The 26,673-nt window shown below is 40.7% G+C and overlaps 1 long non-coding RNA gene across 3 annotated transcripts in view; it reads left to right on the top strand.

The window, feature by feature from the left end:
• Positions 1-484: 484 nt before the first annotated feature.
• LOC111096688 overlaps positions 485-26,673 on the top strand; it is a 43,190-nt gene continuing 17,001 nt past the window's right edge. Inside the window, exons 1-3 of one of the 3 annotated variants that reach the window (XR_005361662.1) lie at positions 485-1,228; positions 1,638-1,677; positions 6,435-6,564. This is a non-coding gene — a long non-coding RNA (uncharacterized LOC111096688). Of the gene's footprint in view, positions 1,229-1,626; positions 1,678-3,770; positions 4,163-6,434; positions 6,565-26,673 lie in introns of those variants that run through there. The other 2 variants (XR_005361661.1, XR_005361660.1) reach the window with 2 other exon arrangements.

The raw sequence follows: 26,673 nt of genomic DNA, 5'->3' as shown, positions 1-26,673 counted from the left end.
AAACGTTTCTATCAGTGTTCTGAGCCAAAACAGGGAATTTGATTCACTTTTGAGACAGATTTCCTTAAAAAAAGGTATGAATTCTGTTTAGCATTATAAGCTGAATGTATTCACGTCTGTGGTTACAAATAGTAGAAGCCAAGTATGTGTAACATTGTGAGCATGAGGAGAAAAGGAAATAGAAGCTAGCTAGCTCAAGTAACTAGCTCATGGAATTGATGGAAAAGTTGGAGAATCAGGGTTGAAAAATAAGTATCTAAGAACTAAGGAAAGTTATGTAGTTGACACCACAGACAGGTCATGACACAAGAAGACCCTGCTTAAGAAGCCATGGTCACCAGAGGACCTGGCGACTGCAAGCTGCCCCCATTGCTCTAGATGGTAGTCATTGGAGGTTGCCCCTCTTACACCAGGATAAGGTCTAATAATGCTGCCTTGTCACTTGCTTCTGATTCTAAGTCTGGCAAAGAATCTGTAACTTACCAAGCTTAGAGCATGAGCACTATGCCCTATCTTGTTCCAAGACCCACACAATGGTGGGTTTCCCAAACATAGAATGGGTTTTAGATCCTGGGAAATCAAGATAACAAAAACTAGCCAACCAACTAAACAAAGAACTTCAAATATTAAGTATCTACCAAATATAGAATTTTCCCTCCAAGTTTTGTTTTAATCTACACTGTCCCTAGTGGCCATGTAACTTACAGTCCAAACTGGGGCCACTTTGAGAGTGAAAGCAGGTGCTGGGACAACTGTAAATGAGGACAGTCCTGGGCAAACCAAGATAAATGATTGCCCTACCTATATCTGAAAAATTATTACTTGCCTTTGAGAGTGCATCTTTGTCCTACCTCAGAATTTACTCATGGGTACAACAACATGCTGAACTATAGCAACAGGGTTGTAAGAGCCTGATATATTCTTTTACTCAAGGTGAGGGATAAAACCTTTGATGAGGAATGGAATTGGATTTGGTGTGGCTCTATATCACTGGGAGTTCTAAAGGTAGAAATAGTGCAGACTGTACTCTCCAGTCTTTGGACATCGACTATGCATTTTTGTGATTGAGTTGTCTGGGCCCCTTGGCTGTGGGCTTGGAAGTACTCTGAATAATATGGATGTCCTGTTCATCATGTTTGGAGCTGCAAAGGAGGAAAGCTTTGGAAGGAAAGGGGAAGGATCTTTTCCTCTCAATAGAGTGAAATGTCATTGGATTTACACCTCCAAGGTGAAAAGATGTTTGGAAGTTCCTGTTCGTTGTGGTGGGGCTGATGAGGGTGGGCCCTGCTGTTGAGAGCTAGAAAGGAACCATGAGATTAGGTTTTACTATAGTGTACCTGCATAGTTTTTTATGTCCTCACCATGCTTGAGTATTATAGCACCTTTTTTGAGTCTGTGGCTTGATATCTTTCATTTATTTTGAAAATTCCCTTTTTTGAGAAACAGTCTCAATTTACAATACAAAGAACTTTTTTTGGAACTACTTGGGGTAGCTGACATGATGTCCTATAACCCTTGAATAGTTTAGTATGCATCACCCACATAAAGAACATTCTGCAAAACCATAGTGTAACCATTAAAAGCAGGGAAAGAGCTTTAGCTTATTATCTACCATCTAATCTTCAGATTCTGTTCAGGTTTTATCAACAGTCCCAGTGATGTCCTCCATAAAGAAAGGTGAGGAATCATGCATTTAAATTCCATGTCCTTTTACTCTCCTTTAGTCTAGGGCCACTTTCTGTCTATTCCATTTTGTTCTTGGATTTCATGACTTTGACAGTTTTGTATATTATAGGCATTATTTTGTAGCCTGTCCTTCTGTTTGGATTTGTCTAATGTTCCCTCATCATTAGACTCACAGACTGCACCGTTGGCAGGGATGTCACAGAAGAGATGCTACTTTGTAACATTTAGGAAAGTCACTTGAAATGTCTGCATGGTTGTCTCTTTATTGATAATGAAAGTATGCTTTTATAAGGAGGTATTATTAAGTGTAGAAAGTGAATAAAAGAATGCCTGTCATTATTGAACTATATTCCCACGGATAAAAATAGCTCATTTTCCTTATTCATTAAATGGCTCAATAATGCTTATCTCTCAGAATTATTATTGTGCTGTCACAAATAAATATGACAGCATATAAAATGTGTTCAATACAGTACTTAGCATATAATATGTGCCCAATAAATGGTATTGGTTAATTTATAATAACAATATTTTTATTATTAGAGGGTAGATGTGTATGTAAAAGGAATAGAGTAGTGTCAAAAGGGAGATTATTTTTGAAGCTCTCTTAGTTTCTGTTTGTGGTTTTGGTTATATACATTGTGCTTTAGTACTCTGATAATAATTCACAAAAATTAAAAGTGTACTAAATAACTTTGTTGAAAACATAAGGCTCCACTGTACTACTGGTGTTAATAAATCAGCTCATTTGGAAGAGGCATAGCAGAGCCCTTGGAGTTGACATGACTATACCTCCCTGCAGTACTTTCCTTGACTACCCTATTATACATGGATCCTGGGGAGATCCTAGTTTATTATCTACAAGGAATACTGGGAAAAATGATGCTATAAAAGTTTATTTTTAAAGTAAGTTAAAACCAGGTGAAAATAGACCTCATGTTCCAGCATTTTCCAATGTCTTGGTCTTTCCCACTGCTATTTGTATATATTGTCAGAATTCTGGAGTTGATACAAGCCTATAAATCAAAATTATTCTTCTCTATCTCAATTGCATTGCGGTTAGAATGAGATAAATCCAGTTGAACTAGAACAATAAGATTATAAGAATAGAATTGCTCTTTTGGGTGTTTCCTCAGTACTTGGGATTTGACCTTACCTGAAAGGAATTTCAAAACTAAAAATATCATATGAATAAAAATGGAGAGTACATTTTTTAAAGGTATTTCAATCCCTGTGGATTTGTAAGTATGTTAACCTCACACAATTGGAGATATAATACAGAAAATGCTTGGTATTGCAAAGACTAAGGTAGTAATTCTAATAGCACATGGCATAAGAATATTATAACACACCTTGAAAATAATATACAGCATATAAGAAAATAAAATTCATCTAGGGGATCCCTGAGTGGCTCAGCGGTTTAGCGCCTGCCTTCTGCCCAGGGCGTGATCCTGGGGTCCTGGGACTGAGTCCCACATCGGGCTCCCTGTGTGGAGCCTGCTTCTGTTTCTCCCTCTGCCTGTGTCTCTGCCTCTCTCTCTGTGTGTGTCTCTCATGAATAAATAAATAAAATCTTAAAAAAAAAGAAATAAAATTCATCTAAAAGATGTCATTGGCAGAAGAAGCCCTAACACTTGCAGAAAAGCTGTATATAATTATAGGAGTGAATAAAAGAAGAAAAGAAAATTAGTTCTTCAAAGAACTGAGGAAATTTGGGAGTAAATGTTGCCACTAAACAGAGAAAAGGCAATATGACCCTACAATCTAGTTATGATGGAACGTTGTTCTAGGGGAACCTGGGTGGCTCAGTTGGTGGAGTGTCTACCTTTGGCTCAGGTCAAGATCCTGGGGACCTGAGATCAAGCCCAAGACTTTTTTTTTTCTGAAGCCAGCTCCCTGCAGCAGGAGGAGCTAGGGGAGCAGGGATGTTTTTGAAACCTGAGTGACTTGTAGCTAACTGCCTAACAGTAAATTCACATGGTAAAATGCAGAATAAGTCAACATATAGCCAAGGTTTACATTATATCTAGAAATATGTTTTATGCTTTAAAAAAATTGCAATGCACTCCAAAATTTTTTTTCAGATAATTCCTGTACAACCGAAGGCATTGTTATCCCATAACCCCATTGATTCTGCATGGCGGAAACCTGAAACGTGCAATTCAATTCAATCTTCTACAACCACCTTGGTCATTCATCCTTTGGAGAATAGGATTGGTCCTTTTCTGTTCACTGATGACGTCTTCTTTTGATTTCATACATTACAATAGCTGCTTAGAATCTATATTTCGGGGTGAGAAAGGTCAAAGGGGAAGAGGGAGTGGATAAAAGTGCTGCCTGATGCCCGAGTTAATGGGCACAGCAGGTGGGTGCTGAAGAGCAGCCCACTCTTTTCCTCCCCTCCTCAGCAGGGAGCCTGCTTCTCCCCTTCCACCTACTCTTGCTCCTGCTCTCTCTCTCTCAAATAAACAAACAAGCAAACAAATAAATAAATAAAATCTTTTTTAAAAAAGGTGGAATGTTGTTCTTAGTAGCAAATCAATGGAAATCATCCAATCTTGACATCTGTCCCTTGTCAGCATTTTGGGACACAGGTGACTCATTAACACTATTTCTATTTAAAGGAATACGTATTTTCCCAACTCTTCCCCCCATCCTCTCGGTGCCCCCATCCCCTGCCAAAACAAAAAGAAAGAAAATAAGTCAAGAAAGGAAGCAAGAGGGGAAGGGAGGTGCATACCTCCCTTACTTTCTTCAAGGCAGGGGAAGAAAGTCCCTGTCCCATCAGTGAATCCTTCACTGGGGCACTTACAAAGTCCTCAGCAACATGCCAAGGACAGGTTGGCATTGCTGGTGCATAGTGATTTTTAAAAAGCAGACACATTTTTACCCAATTTTATTACTGTTTTTAAATTCTCTACAGACAATGCCTACTTGCTTCCATGGGAGCTGACCATTCCCTCTACCCTGCCCTTGGTACATCACTGAGGACCTTTGGGCTTCATAAATCAAGTCATTTTAAGTTACAATTACATGAGGGAGTTTGGGGGGTGGGCAGCATGAAATTCAGCTTAATCCCAAATGTTAATTATTTGGGAGCTTTTTAAAGGCCACTGCTTTTCCTGATGGACTCTTTGTTTTCTGTCATCTGTTTGGATCACTTGTACTTTCTGGTTTTTTGGGCTCTGTATTGTTGAAGTCACTTCTGTGGTTCATGACCCATAAAATTGCTTTCACAGTGAAATGGCACAACCAAACCAGGGTTCAAAGCAGATTTTTATGTCCCCTCTAGGTCAGAATTCAGAATATGGAAGGAATACAGGTATGTCAACCTTCCAAAGTAGTCAAGCTTTCGAAAAATCTACCTAGCTACCTAGTTTTGTAGACCTTCTCTCTCTGAAAGAAAAAATATCACACAACATAAATACTTTTTCCTAGCTAAAAATCCATGCTTATTAGAGAATATAGTAAGCAGAAAGAAGAAAACAGAAGGCAACTCTAATTCCACTACTTAGAGATAACTATAATTTCTTTGGGTGTATGTATACTTTCAACTCTCTAGACCGTATATGCACAGTGTGTGTGTGTGTGTGTATACATTAATATATATATATATATATACACACACACACACACATATATATATATACTGTTTCACAATCTTTTCTCACTGAATAGATTATGAACAGTTGTTTATGTTATTATGACAGACTTTTTCTTGAAGGTTTTCCAGAATCAAGCATTTGCTCCTCTATCTAGAGACCCCATACTTTCAACAGGCTTGCATTCTGTCTGTTAGAGAGAGCTATTCTGGCTGTAGTTATGGCAAGAAAGGAGGTATAAGATGAGGCCTAAAATTAAGTGCAGAACTACTCTTTTTTGATGAATATTTTATTGTTTAGACAGGATGTAGAAGCATTCTGAGCTTCAGGCTATTTGGCCACCACCCATTAGGCTCCTTTTGCAAGTGGCAAAACTCAGATGGCTTGTGGAAGGATTAATATTTTAATGCCTACATCAGTAACAGGAAAGATCCGAAGAAATTCAGGATCTTGGGTCTTGCCTATGTGATCCTTTGTGGGAAGGACAATCATTTGTTTAAGTAGGACTGCGTAGTGGGTTCAGTACCAGCATCAGATTGCTGAGTCTGAGTGAGTCTTAGAGGTGTGAGGGAAATGTTCTGTCAAGAACAGGAATATCTTTTGCAGTAGCCCTGACAGCAGGTGGCAGCCTAGCCTATGATTGAGTTCCATAGGTGATGGGGAGGGAGGGTTACTCTTCTGATTGCAATCCACATCACTGATAGATCTAAAAAGTAAGGACGTAATTGCTTATGTTGAACTAATTTCTGCCTCCCGATAACTCTCTTGCGTGTGTCTAACATCTGCTTTCTGGACCATCATAAGTTAGTCTCCTTCTGCACAAGCCTTTATATTTGTCATTCTGGAGCCTTTCTATGCTAGAGTAAATGCCCTAGGTTTTGTAAGGGTTGACATACCAGGTGGCTTTCTTGCGATGCACTTCTTGTGTACATTTCTTTCTCTATGAAGCGCTCAGATTGAGCATGAGTTCCAGGTACGTTCTGTGCAGAGGACCGTAGGACTGAGATCTTTGATGATCAAGACCTAGAATATATATCAATAGACCTGAGACTGGATTAGCTTTGTTTATTTTTAGTATCTGAGTAATTCTGTTGGATGAGAATCAATGTGCTGATTATTTTCTGTTTGCTTTCCCCTGCCTGATAGGTTCCCCAGTTTTGCCCTCCCTAAAAGATTAGGAGCCTAATCTCTAAGGAACGTATTTCTCACTTGGGTTGCCTTGCTCTCTAGTTCCGGTTGGGTTGGCCAGTGGGAGGCCTCAGCACAAATTCTGAAGGTAAGAGCAAAAAAGTATTGAACTATTAAAAAAGGGGAGTGGGGAGGAGGTTTTCCATCTACCTATGACCTTAGCTCCTGTTGGGAAGTCTTGGTGCCAGTCCCTGGGTGATTCACCATTACTAGTTAACTGCCATGACACTCCTTCCATTAAACTTCTTAGTTAAACTCTTTGACAGTACCACCATTTCCTACTGGGACATGGACTGGGTATAAGAAGCATACAGGCACTAAAATGCTGAGGAATTTTTCAAATGAACAGCACCAGATCAGGTTTTCCTGATTCTGTATGTGTAAAACTATTTTTTAACTCCCCAAATATAGTACTTTGAACCTAGCTGTGAGAGCCTTTCATGTTAGTGTCAATCATTTCAGATTGCTGAGATCATTTAGATACTGATTTTATTGATCCTCTTAACCTCCCTTCTCAACAATTTTCTAACCGTGTACAAATTTTATTAGTATGTGATATGTGATCTCTACCTCTATCCATGGAGAGGCAGTATAGTATCATCACGAAAAATTGACTTTGGAGTAGATCGAGTTAGGTTTGAATTACTATGTGACTTTGGAAAAATCACTTAAACTTTATGAGTTTCAATTTCTTCATCTATAAGATAATCGTAATGTCTGAAAATTTTGGTGTAAGTTTAGCTAGCAAGAATATCTGAAAAGCTGTAATGTCCCACTTGGCCCACGATAAGCATCTGGTAATTTGTAGCTTTGTATACAGGAGAGAAATGTGAGCTATCCTAAAAAAGAAATAAAGGAAATAAGAATACCATTTGAGATGTAAATATAGAATGAGAGGGGTATGAATTCTCCCTCTCTCTCTGCCTGTGTGTGTGTGTGTGTGTGTGTGTGTGTGAGTGTATGAGTCTGAGTGTGTGTGTGTGTGTGTGTGTGTGTGTGTGTGAGGGAAGGGGAGTAGAAAAGTGAACTCCCCTCAAGCTTCCATGGAGAGCAAAATAATTTTATAAGGCACTGCAGTCATTTGAAAAGATGGTAATTTGAATATATATATATATATATATATATATATATATATATATATATATACCTCTGGCTTTCTTCTCCAGCTGTGTTTATTCATTGAGCTGTCTACTTTCTTCTCTGCCCCAATCATCCCTTCCCTCCCCTAATTCAAATTTTTCCTCCCTCCTGCCAAGATAGAGTACTTTATTAACTAATTCTATGTTTTTGTTCTTTATGTATTGATCTCTACTTTCATGTATATTAATGCATTATTTCTGCTTTCCTAGGAGTACTTATCTTTTACTAATTTTTAAATTTGATAATTATTTATTTTCATTATATTATAACTATTTTCATATGTAATATTTTATTGCCACAGTTTTCTGGATAGATATTTTGCAAATTTTATTTTGATTTCTTTTTGACATAAGAATTGAGAGAGCTTATAAATTCTCATGTTGTAATTTCTAGCTTTATTGCATTATGATCAAATAATGTCATCTGAAGCAATTCTACCTTCTCTACTTTGCTCAGATTTTTTTTCGGTGGGGGGAATGTCTAATATGTTCAATTTTATAAATATGTTATGTATATATATAAATTCAGTGTTTCTGTTTTCTCATTACAAGTTTTGCTCTATAATATTATATATGTGTATTAAGGCCCCTGTATATTTTCTTTGTTGCCTTTCTTGACTATCATGAAATTAGAGGGTGAGCAAAAAAGCCTCACTAATTGATATTTTTCTTTCTATATTTCTTGCATTCTAAGTTTCATCTTTACAAAACTTGTATACATAAAAAATCATGCATATAATTTTTGCGCATAATATTTGGATTTCATCTTTAAATGGCATTTTTGCCCACCTCCCTCCCTTAAATCTGGCTGAGTGTTGTTAACAGCATAGGTTTTAAGTTCTAGGGAGAAATTTAGTTAAGATTCAGCCAGATATCAGGGTTGCTGATAGTTGTTCAGAACCAGGGACAGCTCCCTGCTCCAGGAAACATTTTGGTTACCCTACTTCAATGTCTTGAACACTGAATCACAGAGTTAAAGAACAGATATGGAGAGTCCCCTTAGGATGACACATTGATTTCTGGTCTTGCATAAGACTTATAAAACCGCCAATAGACTGTTCCAGCCCAGAAACTGTCCAAAGTCGAAGGGCCATTCCTAGTATCTTCAATTAATATACCCCCTGGGCAAGATTAATATACCCCCTGGGACCGCCTTAAGCTATTTTGACCAAGGCACATTTCTAAAATTTATCCAATAACTTCCCTTGTTGTGATTCTTTGCTCACCAAACACTATTCTGATTATAATTCAGCAACTCATATAACTCCATGTACAGGGAGAGAATGTACTAGGCTTGACAATGCTAACATTTCAGCCCCTGTACTGCAAGAATCGCAGTATAATTTGATAACTTGGCATCTTAGTTTTATACAATATTCTCTATGTTCTTAGTGTGATAATTTCACTTCCAGAAATACTCATCCTTTCTTAGATGTGGATAAATCAGCTTTGCATCTACGAGGTTAGAGTCAGAGCTTAAAACTTTATGAATTCTCCAAGACATTGCCTGTGATGGTGATCTGCCAAATGGCTCCCTTTTGGGGGCACTTTAACATCACCGTACACTTTCCAATAAAATCATGGACCATATGTGATCAGAAGGAGAGCCCTGTGGCAGTCTACCACCCTCCCCCCCTTCAAAATCACATGGACTTATTACCAACACTCACTATCACATGAAACTCTGTAACTGAATCTGGGTGCCTGGCATGATGGAATGGTATGAGGGTCAAACAACAATGTGGATGGATATCAAACACCTGTTTATTTCCTGGGAGAAAAATTTTAAAGAAAAATATCTTTTAACAAGTGTTTATATTTGACTAAAGACAAGTAAGCAAGAAATTCATGAATTTGTTTTTGCTATTCTTAACTGAGAACATTGGTTGAATATTTGTCACTATTTCCCAGACTCTGCCCAGATTACTCCCAAGGACTAAATGATATTGTGTCTACAATGGGCTATAAGGGCAATCCTGAGGCTACAAAGGCTGTCACAGTGACACTCATTTGTTTGGGCCCTGGGAGCATTTTTCCTGAATATAGTACAATAGGCTTTGTTCTTATGTGTCACACACACACATGAATATACCGAAAATCATTTATATTTGACTTTTTTTTTTTTTTTAAAGAAACCCATTACTAGGAAGGCCCATCAATGCATTTCTCCTATGCTAATAGTAATTAAAGCGGCTCTGCTTTCTTTTTAAGGCATTTTTCTTACATATTAAATGCCAGGAAAAGGGCACTCCTTAGTTTTAAGGAGACTCTTTCTTTATGAAGTCAAATGGCTATGTTTAGTCAATTTCAGTCAATGATATTTACTAAATGCCACTAGAGGAGAAGTGAATACCAACAGAAAATCGCATTTACAAAGACCTTAACCTCAGTATCCTAACCTGCCATGTCATAATTCTGAGGCTACTTTTCTCCATTGCAGTTGGTCTCCTGATGTGGCTAGAGGAATACAGGTAGCCTCCTGAGACTACTTGTATGACCTTTATAGAAAGGAAATTCTTGGATAATGAGGTATTTTAAAAGCTGGAATGAGTCAGCAGCAATAGCAGAAGGAGAAAGCAAGTGTGGTCTCTCCAAGAAGCCATCTGGCAGCTCAGGGTTCTGTGGGAAACCCCTGGTTTAAAAAGCAGCTCAGGAGACGCTTCTGTTGCATTAGGGTGGGATGGTAGGAGATTGGGAATACTGAGGTTTAGCTCCCTAACTTCTTGCCTCAGCTCTAGTGCAAATGAAGAACCTTATTTCAAGGATTTCTACTTCTGCCACTGTAAAGGATATCTGCCACTGTTTGGCCCTGAAACATCCACACGTTTCCTGTTAGCACAGTGATCTCCTTTCATCAGGAATTCTGCACTCTGGGCAGTTTTGTTGGTGTAGGTGAGGACAGGTGACTTAGTTTCGGCTGCTGGGACATTCTCAATGGGATTTTGAAGAGTGAATGAGTGAGAGGGCAATCTTGCCACACAGAGACAAATGGATTCAAATGTTCCCCTGGCAGCCTGTATTTTCTGCTACTCAGCCCAGTGGGGGAATCCCTTTGTCCTGACCTGTTCTTCAAGCCTTGTTCTTCATTACTTCTGTGAGTCTCTCACCCATACTTTCAAATAAATCCTTTATTTTTATTTATTTTTTAAAAGATTTATTTAAGTAATTTCTATGCACAATGTGGGGCTCGACCTCATGGCCCTGAGACCAAGAGTCTTATGCTCTACCTACTGAGCCAGCTAGGGTGCCCCTCAATCCCTTATTTTTAAATCTATCCAGAACACTCAGAACAGATTTTGAGACTTTCAACCTAGGACCTTGACTAAATGTGCCTTCTCTCAGCATTCACTGACTTATTTATTACACATTTTTGTACTGAATAAGTCAGGATAGACTAGGTTATGCTGTGTTAACAAATATCCCCCATAGGGAGCTCTACTCCTCATGGTCACTTGGGACCCAGGCTGCTGGGTGTCAGGCTACAGTAGGTGGAAAGTGTGTGAATCACTCTCTAGCTCTTAAAGCTTCTACTAGAAATTACACATCACTTTTGTTCACATTGCATTGACCAAACAAATCATGTGGCCCTACCAAACGTCAAGAATGGTATGGAGGTGCATTCCTACCATGTTTCCAATCACCACTGCAGTACATGTTTATAGCCCTTCTTACAGAATTTACTGTGTTCTGGTTGTGCAAATTTTCTACATGCTCAATTAGGAAGGAAATTCTTAATGGGAAGAAATAATTTTAAATTTCCTTTAAAATGTCTATTTTGCAACTCTGGCATGGTGGACTTGTGGAGTTCTTACTGATGGGCCCAATCTCCTCAATAAGTTGAAATATTGAGAAATGAGGCTCAAATTGTATTTTATTTTATTATTATTATTATTTTTAAAGATTTTATTTATTTATTTATGAGCGACAGAGAGAGAGAGAGAGAGGGGCAGAGGCTCCATGCAGGGAGCCTGACATGGGACTCGATCCTGGGTCTCCAGGATCACACCCTGGGCTGCAGGCGGCGCCAAACCGCTGTGCCATCGGGGCTGCCCAAAATGAGGTTCAAATTTTAATAACATAGACCAATGGAAAACTTTAAATGGCCTTTTAAGTAATTGAGACAAAAACAACTGTGATATCAATACAATTCATTTTAACTATGTATTACATAATTTGCAAAATAGGGAGAACAAGTTGATAGCCATCACTAAACCAGAATTGGTCTGATTTTTGCTATATTGCCATATTAAAGTGTAATAAATACTTCAAGTATCACATAAGCATAGCCTATGTTCCTTCAGAAAACAGAATTTGCTGGTAGCATTATAGTAATAATGCAACATGTGTATAGCTCTTGTAGGTTGTCAGGTTGTCTAGAAGTACCTAAAAAGTGACAAAACAACAAGCACAGGGTTTGAATATGAAAGTATAGCCTCTGGGGAGCACCTGGGTGGTGCAGTTGGTTAATTGCCTGACTCTTGGTTTCAGCTCAGGTTGTGATCTTGGGTTGTGAGATCAAGCCCCACATTGGACTCTGTGCTCAGTGCTGAGTCTGTTTAAGACTCTCTCACCCTGGGCAGCCCTGGTGGCTCAGTGGTTTAGTGCCACCTTGGGCCTGGGGCGTGATCCTGGAGACCTGGGATCAAGTCCCATGTTGGGCTCCCTGCATGGAGCCTGCTTCTCCCTCTGCCTATGTCTCTGCCTCTCTCTCTCTCTGTTTTCCATAAATAAAAAAAATTTTTTAAAGACTCTCTTGCCCTCTCCCTCTGACCCCTCCCTCCCTACCACACACACATGCGTGGGCATGATTGTGTGCCCTGTCTCTCAAATAAGTCAACCAATCTTAAAAAAAAAAGTATAGCCTTGGGCTAAAATATAGTTTTGGCTCAAGATGGCACTAGTATTTCTTATAGCTTATCATCTGTTACATGGAAGCCCTTGGACTGAACATCCCTATTCTTCATTTCCCATTATCCTACCACCTGGTCCTGAAACACACATGCACATGGGCACACACACACACACACACACACACACAACCCATGCAATTTCACTCATTTGGGCAACTTTGCTTATATTAGGAATTAGTCTTCCAAACGATTTTCTCTTTAGGGAGACTGAAAGAAACCCCAAACTCATTTTATCCACTTAGCCTGATGAATCCTGTAACTGGTGGTCCCTGTCATGTTAAAAACTAATAAAAGAAGTAACCAATAAAACAAGCTCATTTACTCCTGAGGAAGTTTAGTGCTAATCTTTTGAAGCGTATGCTCTGAGCCTGGAGTGGTGACTACTAGAGGCTTTGGTGAGTTATTCTCAGCCCAGTGGCGACAAAAGTGTTGGCTGCAGCTCTGAAGTGGAGAGTCCCTATTTGCCCTTCAGGATGTCTGCCCGAACTAATTTATGGCTCAAACGGAAAAGCAGTTTTTTTTATAACTCACTGCAGTTGTACCTCCTGTCTCTCCCACTCTCCTGCAAAGGGTATTGAGAAAATGCCTTTGTAGATTTCTCGTACTCTAAGTGACCAGAGAAATTACACGTTCATTGTTACCTAATGAGGACAAAATGGGAACATTTTGAAGTCCAGCGTCCACCTGCCAGCGCACATAGACACCTGCCTCCTGTCCTGTCTCAGGGTGTGCAGAGGGTTGCCTTCAGAGACCACCTACCTTTGCCCTTCATCAAGCCAGTGTCCATATCATCCCCCAGGAAATCTCAAATCCTCAGCAAAGGATTCATTCAAAAGATAAGATCGTTGTGAGGGTTTTTTTTCCCCCTCGTTGACAGTTTGCATTTTTCTTGGGTTTATAAATCTTCTAGTATTTATCAAACTTCCTGGTTTGATGTAGGCTTATTTGTGAAGCTGCCTGTTATTGTGCCCAAGACTGAGGGGGCTCACAATGCAGCCAGGAGGTGTGGCTAATTCCAGCTGTCTCTCCCACCAGCTTTTGAGCAGCGGGAAGTTCTCAAGTTCTGGGGAGGAGGCCCTCCAGCCATATGGATGATATCCTACTGCTTTTCTCTGTCACATTGAGCCACCTGTCAGAACTGGTGACTGGTGTTCATGTCTCTCCTGAATTCATTTGCTTGGTTTGTCCTTGAATGTCCTTGGATGGAATTGCTCTCTCGTGTCCAGTGTGGTTTGGGTGTTCTGACTCCTGGCTTTGGCAACCAAGTTGACTCTAACCCTGAGTTAGAGCAGATGCTAGAGGCCCAAGATATCTGCAAACTTGGCAAAACCTGAGATGCTGACGTTTTGCTTTGGGACTCAGGAAGGAGGGAACCTCTAAGTGAATGCATCTTTTGGACTACTGGTTAGAATCATGCCCAACTCTTTATAATGGTTAACTCTGGGCTGTGGGATTATGGGAGACATTTACTTTTTTTCCTTAGATTTGCCTGCATTTTCTGCATATCAGTAAAATACAAGATGCTGTTCAGAAATTGCCCCATTGTCATGGTGCTGTTGTTCTTTCTTTCTCTCTCTCTCTTTCTTTCTTTTTAGAGAAAGAGAAAGCACACCTGTGGGCGTCAGTGGAGGGAAAGGGGTGGGGGGAGAGACTCTTAAGTAGACTCTGAACTGAGTGCAGAGCCTGATGTGGGGCTTGATCTCACAACCCTTAGAGTCTGATGCTTAATCAACTGAGCCACCCAGGCACTCCTGTTGTTTCTGATAGACAGACATCCAGGATGGACATTCCAGGCAATATAACTGGTATTTACTCTGATAAGTGTCCTTATTTCTTCTCCTTAGAAATTTTTTAAAGATCTTTTTAAAAAGATTTTATTTATTTATTCATGAGAGATACAGAAAGAGAGAGAGAAGTAGACTCCATGCAGGGAGCCCAATGTGGGACTCGATCCCTGGACTCCGGGATCACACCCTGAGCCAAAGTCAGACACTTAACTGCTGAGCCACCCAGGCATCCCTCTCCCTAGAAATTTTAAACACAAAAGTGTTCTGTGTGATCAATAGGTTTAGAGAGTAGAAAGATATCCTGGTTGCCTCCTTTCTATCCCTCCTAGTGGCTGCCCTGGCTCACAGCAAGTTGAGAATGGTGATTATAAAAGAAAATCATGGTGCCTTTAAAGAAGGACCATTCAGTCCATCTTACCTAGTGTCAGACCTTCTCTCTGCCTCAGACTAGCCACACTCTTTAGCTTCCCAGATATCATCAGGGCCAACAGACTGGTCATGTCCCTTGGTTTCTCCCCATAACCTTCAGAAAGCATTTAGTTTATGCTAGTGCCACAGATTGCAAAATGCAATCACATATTCCTAACTTGGTCCACATGTCCCTTTGCATGGGTGTGCACATGTGACTTTTTCACTCTTCCCATCAAGAGAAGGAGACTATTTATGGACTCTGGGCAGGCCTTGGAAATTGTTTTGCCAGTAAAACATAGAGGAAGCAATGTTATGTGACTTTTAAGGCTAGGCTGTAAAAGGCTTTGGATTTTCTGCATTTACTTACTGTCTTCAAATGCTGCCCTGAGAGTACTGTAAATAAGATGGCCTAGCCCACCAGAGGATGAGAGGTCAGTAGAAGAGCATGAAGGCTCTCAGTCAACTGCCAGTCATGTGAGTGAAACCATCTTTGACCTGCCAGCCCCTAGACCTTTCCACTGAACACAGTCAAATGAAGGAGCCCAGGCAAACAATAAATCATGTGGTTAGTTTGGGGATGGTGATTATACAGCAATAGATAATTGAAAAGCCCAATGCCTTTCAGAGATGGAAGCACCAAATTCTGTTCATGGTACCGTTGTGGGAGTGGCACTGATTGCAGGTCAGGTAAATAAGCAGTGGCCAGAACACAAGGCCTTTTGTCCCACAGCCAGGATTTCAGACCTAACCCTGAAAGCAGCCATAGAAAGGTTTAGGCAAGAGAGTAAGATGGTCAGACTTTTTACTTTGTTTTATGTATTTTTAAAAAAGATTTATTTGTTTATTTGAGAGAGAGAATACAAGCAGGGGGAGGGGCAGAGGGAGAGGGAGGGAGAATCCCAAGCAGGCTCCCCACTGAGCTCGGATCCCCAGACCCAGAGATCATGACTTGAGTGGAGGACGCTTACCACACTGAGCCCCCCAGGCACCCCCAGATTTTCCTTTTAGAACATCACTGTTGTAAACCCATCCATACAGAGAATGAATTAGCAGGTACGGAGGCTGGAGGCAGGAAGGCCACTGGGAAGCTATTACAATCTATTTAAGAATTGATGTGGGTTGAGGAGTGGGGCAGGTGTTGGAGAAAACAAAGCAGATTTGAAGATTTGAGAGGTATTGAAAGTGGGAAATTGATGGGACTGGTTGATTGGCGGAGTAAGCTGAGTGGAGGGTGGTGCCACCCCAGGTGGAGGCCCCTCATCAGGGGAGGATGCTGGGAAGGACAGGTGATGAGTTTAGTGTTTGTAAGCACTGTTCGTGGAGGAGGCTTTCCACCAGAGAATGATGATGAGCTTCATATAGAGTCTTGCTTCTAATGAGATCCATGGTGAACTCACAGTAAGATCGAAACCACCAGTAATCGTCAATTTTAAATAAAAAATTATTTTTCTTTCTGGTTAAAAGAAGTGCCTGTGTTAAGTCAGAAAGCCAGACATTTGCTTCTTCTGGCCAAAGGTTATTGTGTAACCTATAGAAAAAAGTGTAAACACTGAGCTTAAAAATTAACCATAAAGCTTGTAAGCGAACAAGCTTGCATTTGGTGATTTATGTAGAAGAGGTAACATTTTAGAGTTGATTTCATGAGGGAATTCATTAAGCCGATAGAGAGCCATGCCATTTTAACTGTAGTGTTTAAATATCTTTAGCTCTGATTTTTTAATTAGCAGAAGCAAATAAAGAGAGCTTCGTTTTACTGTGGGAAATCGCTCTTCTGTACATCAAATGACTTTAGATTTGTCCTGATGCTGTTGTCCCAACAATTGTGCAATTACCAACCTCATTATTAATTTCCTGAGTACAAGTTCACACTTTGCCTCAGTTTCTCTCCTATGAGATTGGATAGGGAAATGGAGGTAAGGGTTGCTAACAGGTCTTGTTGATAGCCTCTGCGACAGCTACTAACATGAGATATCAGACAAAATGTGTAATATTTTATGCAATGTTAATTATATTATTATATATTTTACAGATATGTATCACTTTCTTTTTTAGTGCCAGAAGAGACCTTAGAGATTGTTCACCTATCCTCCATTCGACTCACACTCTCTCTGACACCACCACCCACCCCCACACACACCACTCTGATGCGGACACAAACAATAGTGATATACCTACTACGTGTTGAGAACTTCTTATGTAGGAGGCACTGCTTTTCTAAATATTTCACATATATTAACTTATTTAATCCTCAAAACCCCGTAAGTGGATGCTATTACTATTCCCTTTTGTCCTACGAATGAGAGAGGTGAGGTACAGAGAGGGTAACTAACTCGCTCAAGGTTGCCAAGCTGGGGATCAGTGCAGCTGGTTCCCACACCATCCCACCAGAGAGTGTGGGTATTGGCAACCCTGTGGGAAACTGCAAAGGGCCAAGTGGAGCTCAGCCTCAGCTACTGAATTCCACTGCAAGATTCCCTCCCACATTCTGGCCTCGCTCCCAAACAAATTAGAGCAGATTAGGAAGCAGTCCCAACTGGGCCCTCCCCTCTGCCCTCCAGGCCGGCCCCCTCCCCAGATTGGGTAGCAGCCTCTGCCAGCCCCCACAGGGCTGCCCCCAGTCACACCTCCTGGGCAGGCAGCACAGGCCAGGGCCAGAGGGGTTGGTCTTCCCCCAGACCTTCCCTCCCTCTCTTCAGGTCTCTGCCCAAGCAAGGAGCCTTCTTATGGAGTCCTGCCCTGAGCTTTCTATAGCAACTGCCACCCTCACACCCTGCTTTCTTTTTCCTTAAAGTCCTTATTGTTACCTACCATCATATTATACTAACCATCCCCCTATTTGAAAAGAAGCTCGGTGAGGAAAGGGATTTCTCCTGCCATGTGCTCTTGGAGCTCCAGAGTCTATCATACTGACTGACACATAGTAGGGGCTCATTAAATATCTTGTGTGTGAATGAAAGGTGCTGAGCTGGGCCTCGCTTATGCTTCAGCATAAATATGGTGCCCATAAGAGAATTTAGTCCCTCAGAGTAGAGCCTTGAGCCAGGTTGGGTCGTGGGGTCTCGAGGCCCCAATCCTAAGCTGAGACTAAATTCCTTGGGTTGCTGATTTGATCTCCATCATGCCGTGGGGACTGGCTTGAAGCTTTCATCACTGGCTTCTTACTGGGAAGCTGCTGAGCTGGTCTTGGCTGAGGGAGGGAGGCTGTAGTTCCTGTAGGCTCTGCTCAGCCTGGGCACCCATGAGGGCTGCAGTCTGGTGTGTACATTTGGTGTGTACAAGACACCGGGATGTCTGAGGAGGGGACATTCTCTGCCCCAACACAGAAAGTTCAACAACAATAGAGTCTTTAAGGACTTGTGTTTTGAGCTTACCTGAAAAACTCAGGTCCTGTCTCTTCCCAGTACTGTTTGTTGCTTAGCTTCTCTGAACCTTTTTTCTTATCAGTTTAAGAACTATACTTATTTTGTGAGGTAATTCTTTGGATTCAATGAGACAACAGATGCTTTAAATAGTAGTCATTATTACAAAAAGAATCACCTTATTTCTGAAATGGGCAACTCGACCTTTTTCCAGGAGCTTTTTGGTATGATTTCAGATATTTATGGGATTTTGTGAGTAGGCTTATTGTAAATAATTTTCATGCTCCAGTGTTTCTTTCTCTCTTTTTTAAAAAAGATTGATTTATTTATTTGAGAGAGAGAGAGCATGAACAGTAGAGGGAGGGAGAGAGAATCTACAGCAGAATCAGTGCTGAGCACAGACCCCACATGGGGCCCAATCTGAGATCCAGACTTGTGCTAAAACCAGGGGTCAGAAGCTCAACTGACTGCACCACCCAAGCACCCCCATAGTCCAGCATTTTCTTAAACAACAGGATTTCCAAAGTGCATCCCATGGAATATTCATCAGAGGGATGGTAATAGGTATCACTCAAAAGCAGGTAAATATTGTAGAACACAAATGTTGTGTATTTGGTAGAAGCCATGGCTGCTACAAATATCAAGAGCAGTATTTCCCAACTTACTAAATTCATTAGATCATGGTTAACCTCCAAAAGAGCAAAGAGCAACTTTATTTAAGTTAAAAAAAAAAAAAGAGTTTATTTAGGAATAGCAGAAGAATGGCACTTTGAGACAAGCAAGCTATGATGAGCTACAGGCAAAGAGTCTAAAGAGACAAAGGGAAGACAAGCTTTTGTTTGGTTTTAGGAGGAGCCTGGGGAGGGTTGATCTGGACAGGAGTTTACCTGAGAAGGAGAATGTAAGGTTGTGGTGGTTTCTCATTGGCTGCAAGTGGTGATTAGTACATTGTTGCTGGGGCTGCAAGGGATCTTCCTTCCTTCTCTTAAATGCAGAAAGTCCTATGTGAAAAGTACCCTCCCTTGTGCAAAGAGCTCTGTCTCCCTTCTTCTGGCTGGTTACCAGCTGCGCCAAGTCATCGTGTGTGAAGCTTCCCCCTCAGAGCTTGCCAACTATCTCAGACGAGTGTTCCTTATTTACCTGCACATCCCAGACTCTGCTTTTAGTGGAGACCTTAATAGAACTCATGTTCCATGGAAAGAATTTTGAGAAATACTGCTGAGAAAAGAAAAGGACTAAGTTCTGCTTCAGGGGAAATATCTGGCATCTTATTATATTAAGCAATCAAGTCCTATCCAAGAAGATAATCTCATTGCTCACAGACTTTAGGTCAGGTTGTGGGACTGAAGGGAAATGGCCATTTTGAATGATCCATATCCAGCCAGCAGAGTGGCTCAGAGTCCCATCTGGGGGGTCAGGAGTGAAGGGAATATAAGATTAAGTGCACTTCCATAGCTGAGAAATCCTGAGATGAATTTGTAAGGTGTGCTGTGAACGGTCAATATATTTTAAATTCAAGAGCCTCCCTGTCATGGTTATGGTCACAGTTACTGTTTAGACCTCAGGGTTGCTTTAGGCAGAAGCAATTTCATACCTAAGCCACACTGATTTTAAGTGAAATATTGGAAACCATTGTTGAAATTGCATAGAGGTCATCAGCCAGCAAGTGAGGTTCGAATGCCTATCACTCTTCTCAAGCTGAAGTCTCTCTAATGTTCTTATTTGCAAATCCATTTGGCCCAGAAAGTACATGCACAGTTAGTCAAAGATCACCTCCTTGTATTCATCTGAGGTCTTCCTTTATGAAATGGCTTCCAATTCATTCACTGAGAAACAAAGTGGATTCAAAGATTATGTCAGTAGGCACAAAAAATTTTAAATAAGTGCCAGCTGCAAAAAATCATTATTCTTTGGTTGAGAATTTCTGTTCCTCTTGCCTCTCCCCCTCATTCTATTTGTTCTAGACCTGGGTTCAAATGCTGGCTCCATGGGCCACAATCTCTCTGAAGCACCACTGAGTCTGAAATTTTAGCCTTGGCTTTCTCACTTGAAAATTTTTTTGGTGGGGGGCAGTATTTATGTCTGCCTCAGAGGGTGATGAGAACAGAGGGACAGAGAGTGCTGTTAGTGGTTCTGCTGTCATTCAGTGCATCCCTGCGGCTGTGTCCTGTCTCCTGGAGAGAATGTGAGGTGACATTCCTCTAGTGCAGTAGTTCAATATACAATGAAAATATCAGCACTCTTTTCCCAATGAAATCATAGGTGAATGACCAGAATTTGTGATGCAGGATGTAGAAGGCGCTGGCCCTGAGGAGGCAGGGGGTGTTGGCAGGAGGAATATGATCCCAACCTGCGCTGCCCCTCAGGAGCACTTAGGCCTCTTTGGAATAGTTCTAGCAACTCATGTCTGAAAATTAAATGGTAATTTTGGGGCAGAAGCCAACCACTTTTGGAAGTAAGGGGGCTCTGGCAGCTGAGCCAGCAGCTCCTGGGCCTGCTCACACAGAACTCAATCCTGCTTTGCCTGGGGCTGGCTCCTGGAGGGTCCAGAGAAGCTGTCCAGCCTTCTATTGTGTCTGGTCTGCAGAGCCCGAAGGAAGCCTGGCCCTCTGTAGGAGACTGAGTTTATGCAATGGTGGGTCTGACCTCAGAGTGATGACTTGGGGCCCAAGCAGAGTGGCCAAGATTGCTACTGGTCTGAACCACATCTCTTTCATACATTTCCTATCTTTCTTCATCCATTTATTCAACAGAAACTTATTATCCAGCAGTAAATATTATTAGATACTAAGCCAGGAGCTGGAGAGTTAAGATGAATAAGACTCTGTCTCTGTACTCTGGGGGTTCTCAGGCTATTAGGATGAATTAGATGCATGGCAATAAACACAGTACATCCAATGAATGCTGCAAATGGCATGTTCAGAGTGATGGTTCAAGTCTTCAAGTCTCAACTTTTGATATGGGCAAACACAGACTCAGAGACTTTATTATTAGTGTGTCTATAGTATTTTGTGCTCACTCTCCTTTTTTCTTGTCACTTATATTCTCCTTCTCTCAGATCATGATTTCCAAATTTGGGAAGAGGGTAGACTAAAAAGGGACCTTTCTGCAAAATTTTTCTTGGGAATGAAGACTTGCTTTCCTCTTGGAGTCTGGTTGTAGTGCTTACTAGCATTTATTGACTGTTTATTACCCATTGGGCTCTTGCTAAGTCTTTTGGATATATTATGTTGTTTAATTTTTTTGAATCTACATGATAACACCACAACAAAGACACTTTTTATGAATAAGGAAAGGTGAGATTCAAAGTAATCAAGAGATTTCCCCCCCCCCCCCCCAAACCAGTAATATGGTAGAATTTGAGCTCAGGTTTGTCAGACCCCAAATCCTAAGTCTTGTGATAGTTTTATGTGTCAACTCAACTGGACTAAGGGATGCTCAGGTCATACATCATTTCTGGGTGTGTCTGTAATATTTCTGGAAAATATTAGCATTTGATTTAGTAGGTTGAGTAAAGAGATCCACCCTAATCAATGTGGGTGGGCACCACTGAGGGCCTCAACTGAACAAAAAGATGAAGGAAGAGCAAATTTTCTCTTTCTTTTTGAGCTGGGACATCTATCTTTTCCTGCCCTTGGAGATTGGAGTGCATGGTTCTCTTTCAATTGTAGTTTATTTACCCCTTCATTGCACTCTCCTATTCCAGCCTATTCCCCTTCTTGGAGAAACTGTTCTAGTAACAGCAAAGAATGTGTGCCTGGGCACAGCTGATGGGACCAGGGATGGACACCTGGGGTAGATGCCCTTGTCTGGCAAGTGGGGATTGGGAGATGGTGGGGATTGAGCTGGAAGGTTGGCTGACTTTAATGATTAGACTGCCATTTTGTAGGAACTTTGACAGGCCCAGAAATGGATGAGTGAAGAGAGAAATTAATCTGCAGAAAGAAAAGGATAGAGCAAGACGGTGGGTGGCAGAGTAAGAGGACTCTAGGCCTGCCTTGTCACATGAATCCAACTAAATAACTAACAAATAATCCTAAATACTTAGAAATTGACCCTAAGGCTGATAGAACAAACTCCATAGGGACACCTGGGTGGCTCAGTGGTTGAGTGTCTGCCTTCGGCTCACGGTGTGATCCCAGTCCAGGGATTGAGTACCACATTGGGCTCCCTGTGAGAGCCTGCTTCTTCCTCTGTCTATGTCTCTGTCTTTATCTGTATCTCTCATGAATAAATAAATAAAATCTTTTTTTTTAAAAGAACAAACTTCACAGTGAAAGGGGGGAGAGGAAGACACCTTGAAAAAGGTAAGAAATGTGGAGACATAGTTTAAGGGAGAAACAAATCCCAGCTGCTGCAGAGGGGAAGGAGCTATGGTTGTTGAGAAGGCTGAGAGAGAAAAGAGCACACAGGAGAATACACAAGAACATTTCCCCATAGCCACTGGCTTGGAAAACAAGAGGAGCTGAATTTCATGAGTTCTTGCAATGAGAGAGTAGTACTTAAAGCCTGGATTTTTTTTTTTTGAAAATTTTTTAAATTAAAGATTATTTATTTATTTATTTGAGACAGAGTGTTAGAGAGCAAGCACAAAAGGGGGGAAGGGCAGAGGTAGAGGGAGAAACAAGTTCTCGGCACAACGTGAGAACAAGAGAGCACAACGTGAGGCTTGATCCTATAACCCTGGGATCATGACCTGAGCTGAAAGTAGTTGCTTAACTGACTGAGCCACCCAGGCATCTCTAAAGCCTGGAATTTTATTTTATTTTATTTATTATTTATTTTTTTTCATTTTTTTAGAAAGATTTTTTGTTTATTTATTCATGAGACACACACACACACACACAGAGATTGAGAGAGAGAGAGAGAGGCAGAGACACAGGCAGAGGGAGAAGCAGGCTCCATGCAGGGAGCTTGACATGGGACTTGATCCCAGGTCCCCAGGATCATACCCTGGGCTGAAGGCAGCACTAAACCACTGAGCCCCCCGGGCTGCCCTAAAGCCTGGAATTTTAAAGGTCATAGGGTTTGGCTGGGATAGAGCCCTGAGGATACTGAACTGTACTCTAGGAAAGAAGGCAGACAAATAACCTTGGGGTGGGGGTGGGGGCAAATGGGATGAAAGCAGTGACCTGAGCAGTGCCTGGTGCACAGAGTGGGGAGATTATTTGCTCTTCTTGGAGCCTGTCCCTGAGAGGCAGTGTTCATGGAGACATCTCTTTGGGAACAAAGGAGCTGACCAGAACTATTTCCTTCCCCTGTCCCACAGCATAAATACAGAGCCAACTTGGGAAGTAGTCCAATAACCACACTGTTGCCTAATTTACTTACACTAAGCCCACCCCTGTGCACTCTGGTGGAACTGCCCTTTTCAGTCATGTTTGCCTCAGTTCCAGTGTGGCAGGTCCCTCCTCCAGAAGACCAGCACAAACCCCTGCCCACACCAAGTCTCCTAACCAGAGGGTTTTGCAGGGCCTCAGTTCCAGTGGAAGTGGTGACAGATCTCATCTCACAAGCATATGTTAAAAATCACCACATTCACGCTAGGGATGAAGCACTGCCCACAGCAGACAAGGAGAACTTTGGAACATGGCTCGTCTAAAGGAGAGAGTAATCAGAACATAATAGCAGAGCATATGCAGCACACATTGGAGACTCTCCCTGAAGCATGAGGCCCCGGGAACTATGAGACCTCTTCTTGAGGCCATTACTCAAGGCCATTACTTTCAGGAGCAGGAGACATAACTGGCTTTCCTAACTTAGATAAGAAGGCAGAGACCTAAACAAAATGAGAAGACAGAGGAATTTATCCCAAATGAAAGAACAAGATAAGGCTATGACCAGAGATCTAAGAAAACCAGATATAAGTAACATGCCTGATGGAGAATTTAAAGCAATGATCATAAGGATTCTCACTATACTTGAGAAAAGGTTGGAAGACATCAGTGAGGCACCACAAAGATAAAAAGCTTAAAAAAGAATCAATCATAGATGAAGAGTGCAGAAAGACAAGATTAGAAACACCTCTGATGGAATGAACAGCAGGCTGGAAGAAGCAAAGGAATGAATTAACGACCTAGAAGACAAAGTAATGGGAAGCAATGAAGCTGAACAAAAGAGAGAAAGAAGAATTATGCAAAATGAGAATAGATTTAGGGAATTTAGGACTCCATTAGATGTAATAACATTTGTATTATAGGAATCCCAGAAGAAGAAGAAGAAGAGAGAAAGGGGGCAGAAAATTTATTTAAAGAAATAACAACTGAAAACTTCCCTAATCTGGGGAAGGAAACAGATATCCAGATCCAGGAGACACAAAGAACTCCCATCAAAATAAACAAAAACAAGCCAACAGCAAAATATATTGTAATCAAATTTGCAAAATACAGTAATAAGAAAAAAATCTTAAAAGCAGTAAGACAATCTCAGGTGGTTCACCTGAGACTCCCTGAGCATTGACCCAGTCCCTTGCACAGTCCCATTTCTGCACCGGCAAGATTAAAGAAACCATTATGAACCAGGAGAAACTTGCTAAACTACAAGCACAGGTGCACATTGGTGGGAAAGGAACTGCTCACCAAAAGAAGAAGACGGTTCATAGAATGGCTACAGCATATGATAAAAAACAAACAAACAAACAAACAAACAAAACGAAACAAAACAAAACAAAACAAAACAAAACAAAAAAACCTTTCAGTTCTCCTTAAAGAAGTTAGGGGTAAGCAATATCCTTGGTAATGAAGAGGTGAATATGTTCACAAATATCCATGATCCGCTTTAACAGCCTTAAAGTTCAGACATCTCTGGCATCAAACACTTTCACCACTCTAGGCCACACTGAGAAAAGAAGCCAACAGAAATGCTACCCAGTATCTTAAAGTAATGTGGTACAGATAGTCATACTAGTTCTAGAAGCCTGGCTGAAGCTCTGTCCACACAATCTGTGGATGGAAGAGCACCCTTTTGCTACCAGAGAGGATGATGATGAAGTTCCATATCTTGTGGAAAATTTTGATGAAGCTTCCAAGAATGAAGTAAACTGAATCGAGTCAACTAAAGAAGGTAAAACTTGAAGGGAAGTTCCTGGGAGTTGATATTTTATAGTGGTTGCTTTTAAAAATTTTGTTCATGGATCTGATAAAAGCTAGATCTCTAATATTTTAAAGCCCAAGCTCCTTGGACATTGCAATTCTTTTCAGTGCAATTCTTTTGCTTAGACACAATTCATTCTTTGCAGCTAATTAAGCTGAGGAAGGCTGGGAATAAAGTTTGAAACAAGGTTAATGAAGTTCTTTGCCTAGTATACAGTTTTATTTTTTATTACATTGACACTGATTTGTACATAGAAAGTAAAGATGTTTATAGAAAGCTAATCATGTTTATAGAAAGCATGTAATATGGCTAGTAATCTGATAAAATTGATTAAAGATTTTAAATGGAAGTGTAATGTAAAAAAAGTTGGTATAAGTTCTCATGTTTTTAAACTTTTCCCCAGCAGTTAAAAAAACAAAAACAAAACCAAAAAAACCCCCCAAAAAACAGCAAGACAAAAGAAGTCAGTAATGTACAGGGCAAACCACATAAGGCTGGTAGGAGACTTTTTAACAGAAACTTGGCAAGCCAGAAGAGGGTGGCATGATATATCCAAAGTGCTGAATGGGAAAATCTGCAGCCGAGAATACTCTATCCAGAAAGGCTAAAATTCAGAATAGAAAGAGATGAAGAGCTTCCCAGTCAACAAAAACTAAAGAAGTTCATGACCACTATACTTGCAGGGCTGACAACTTGAACAGACCAATACCCAGCAAAGAAGTTGAATCAGTAATAAAAAAATTTTCTCTGGCCCAATGAGTGGAGTTTGATAGTAATTCTTGCTACAAGTAGAAAAAAAAAAATTCCCAACACACCAGAGTCCTGGACCAGATGGCTTCCAAGGTGAATTCTACCAAAATTTAAAGAAGAGCTAATGCCTATTCTTTGCAAACTATTTCAAAAAATAGAAAAAGGAGAACTTCCAAATTCATTCTATGAAGCCAGCATTACCTTGATACTAAAACCATATAAAGACAACACAATAAAAGAACTACAGTATCTATGATGAACACAGATGCAAAAATCCTCAACAAAATACTAGCAAAACAAATGAAATAATACATTAAAAAAGTCATTCACCATAATCAAATGGGATTTACTCCTGGGTTGCAAGGTTGGTTTAATATTCATAATTCAATCAACATGACACAGCCAATCAATAAAAGATAAGAACCATATGATCCTTTCAATAGATGAAGAAAAAACATTTGACAAAGTATAGCATCCATTCATGGTAAACACTCTGAACAAATAGGTTTAGAGGGAACATGTCTCAATATAATAAAGGCTATATATGAAAGGCCCACAGCTAGCATCATACTCAATGGGGAAAAACTGAGAACTTTTCCTCTATGGTCAGGAATAAGACAAAGATGTCCACTCTCACTACTTTTATTCAACATAGTACTGGAAGTTCTAGCCACAGCAGTCAGACAACACAAATAAATAAAAGGCATCAAAATTGACAAGTAAGAAATAAAACTTTCAATTTGTAGATG

Source organism: Canis lupus, chromosome 7 (assembly GCF_011100685.1).
Source record: "Canis lupus familiaris isolate Mischka breed German Shepherd chromosome 7, alternate assembly UU_Cfam_GSD_1.0, whole genome shotgun sequence".
In the NCBI taxonomy this organism is placed as follows: Eukaryota; Metazoa; Chordata; class Mammalia; order Carnivora; family Canidae; genus Canis; species Canis lupus.
This window is presented reverse-complemented; position numbering and strand designations above follow the sequence as displayed.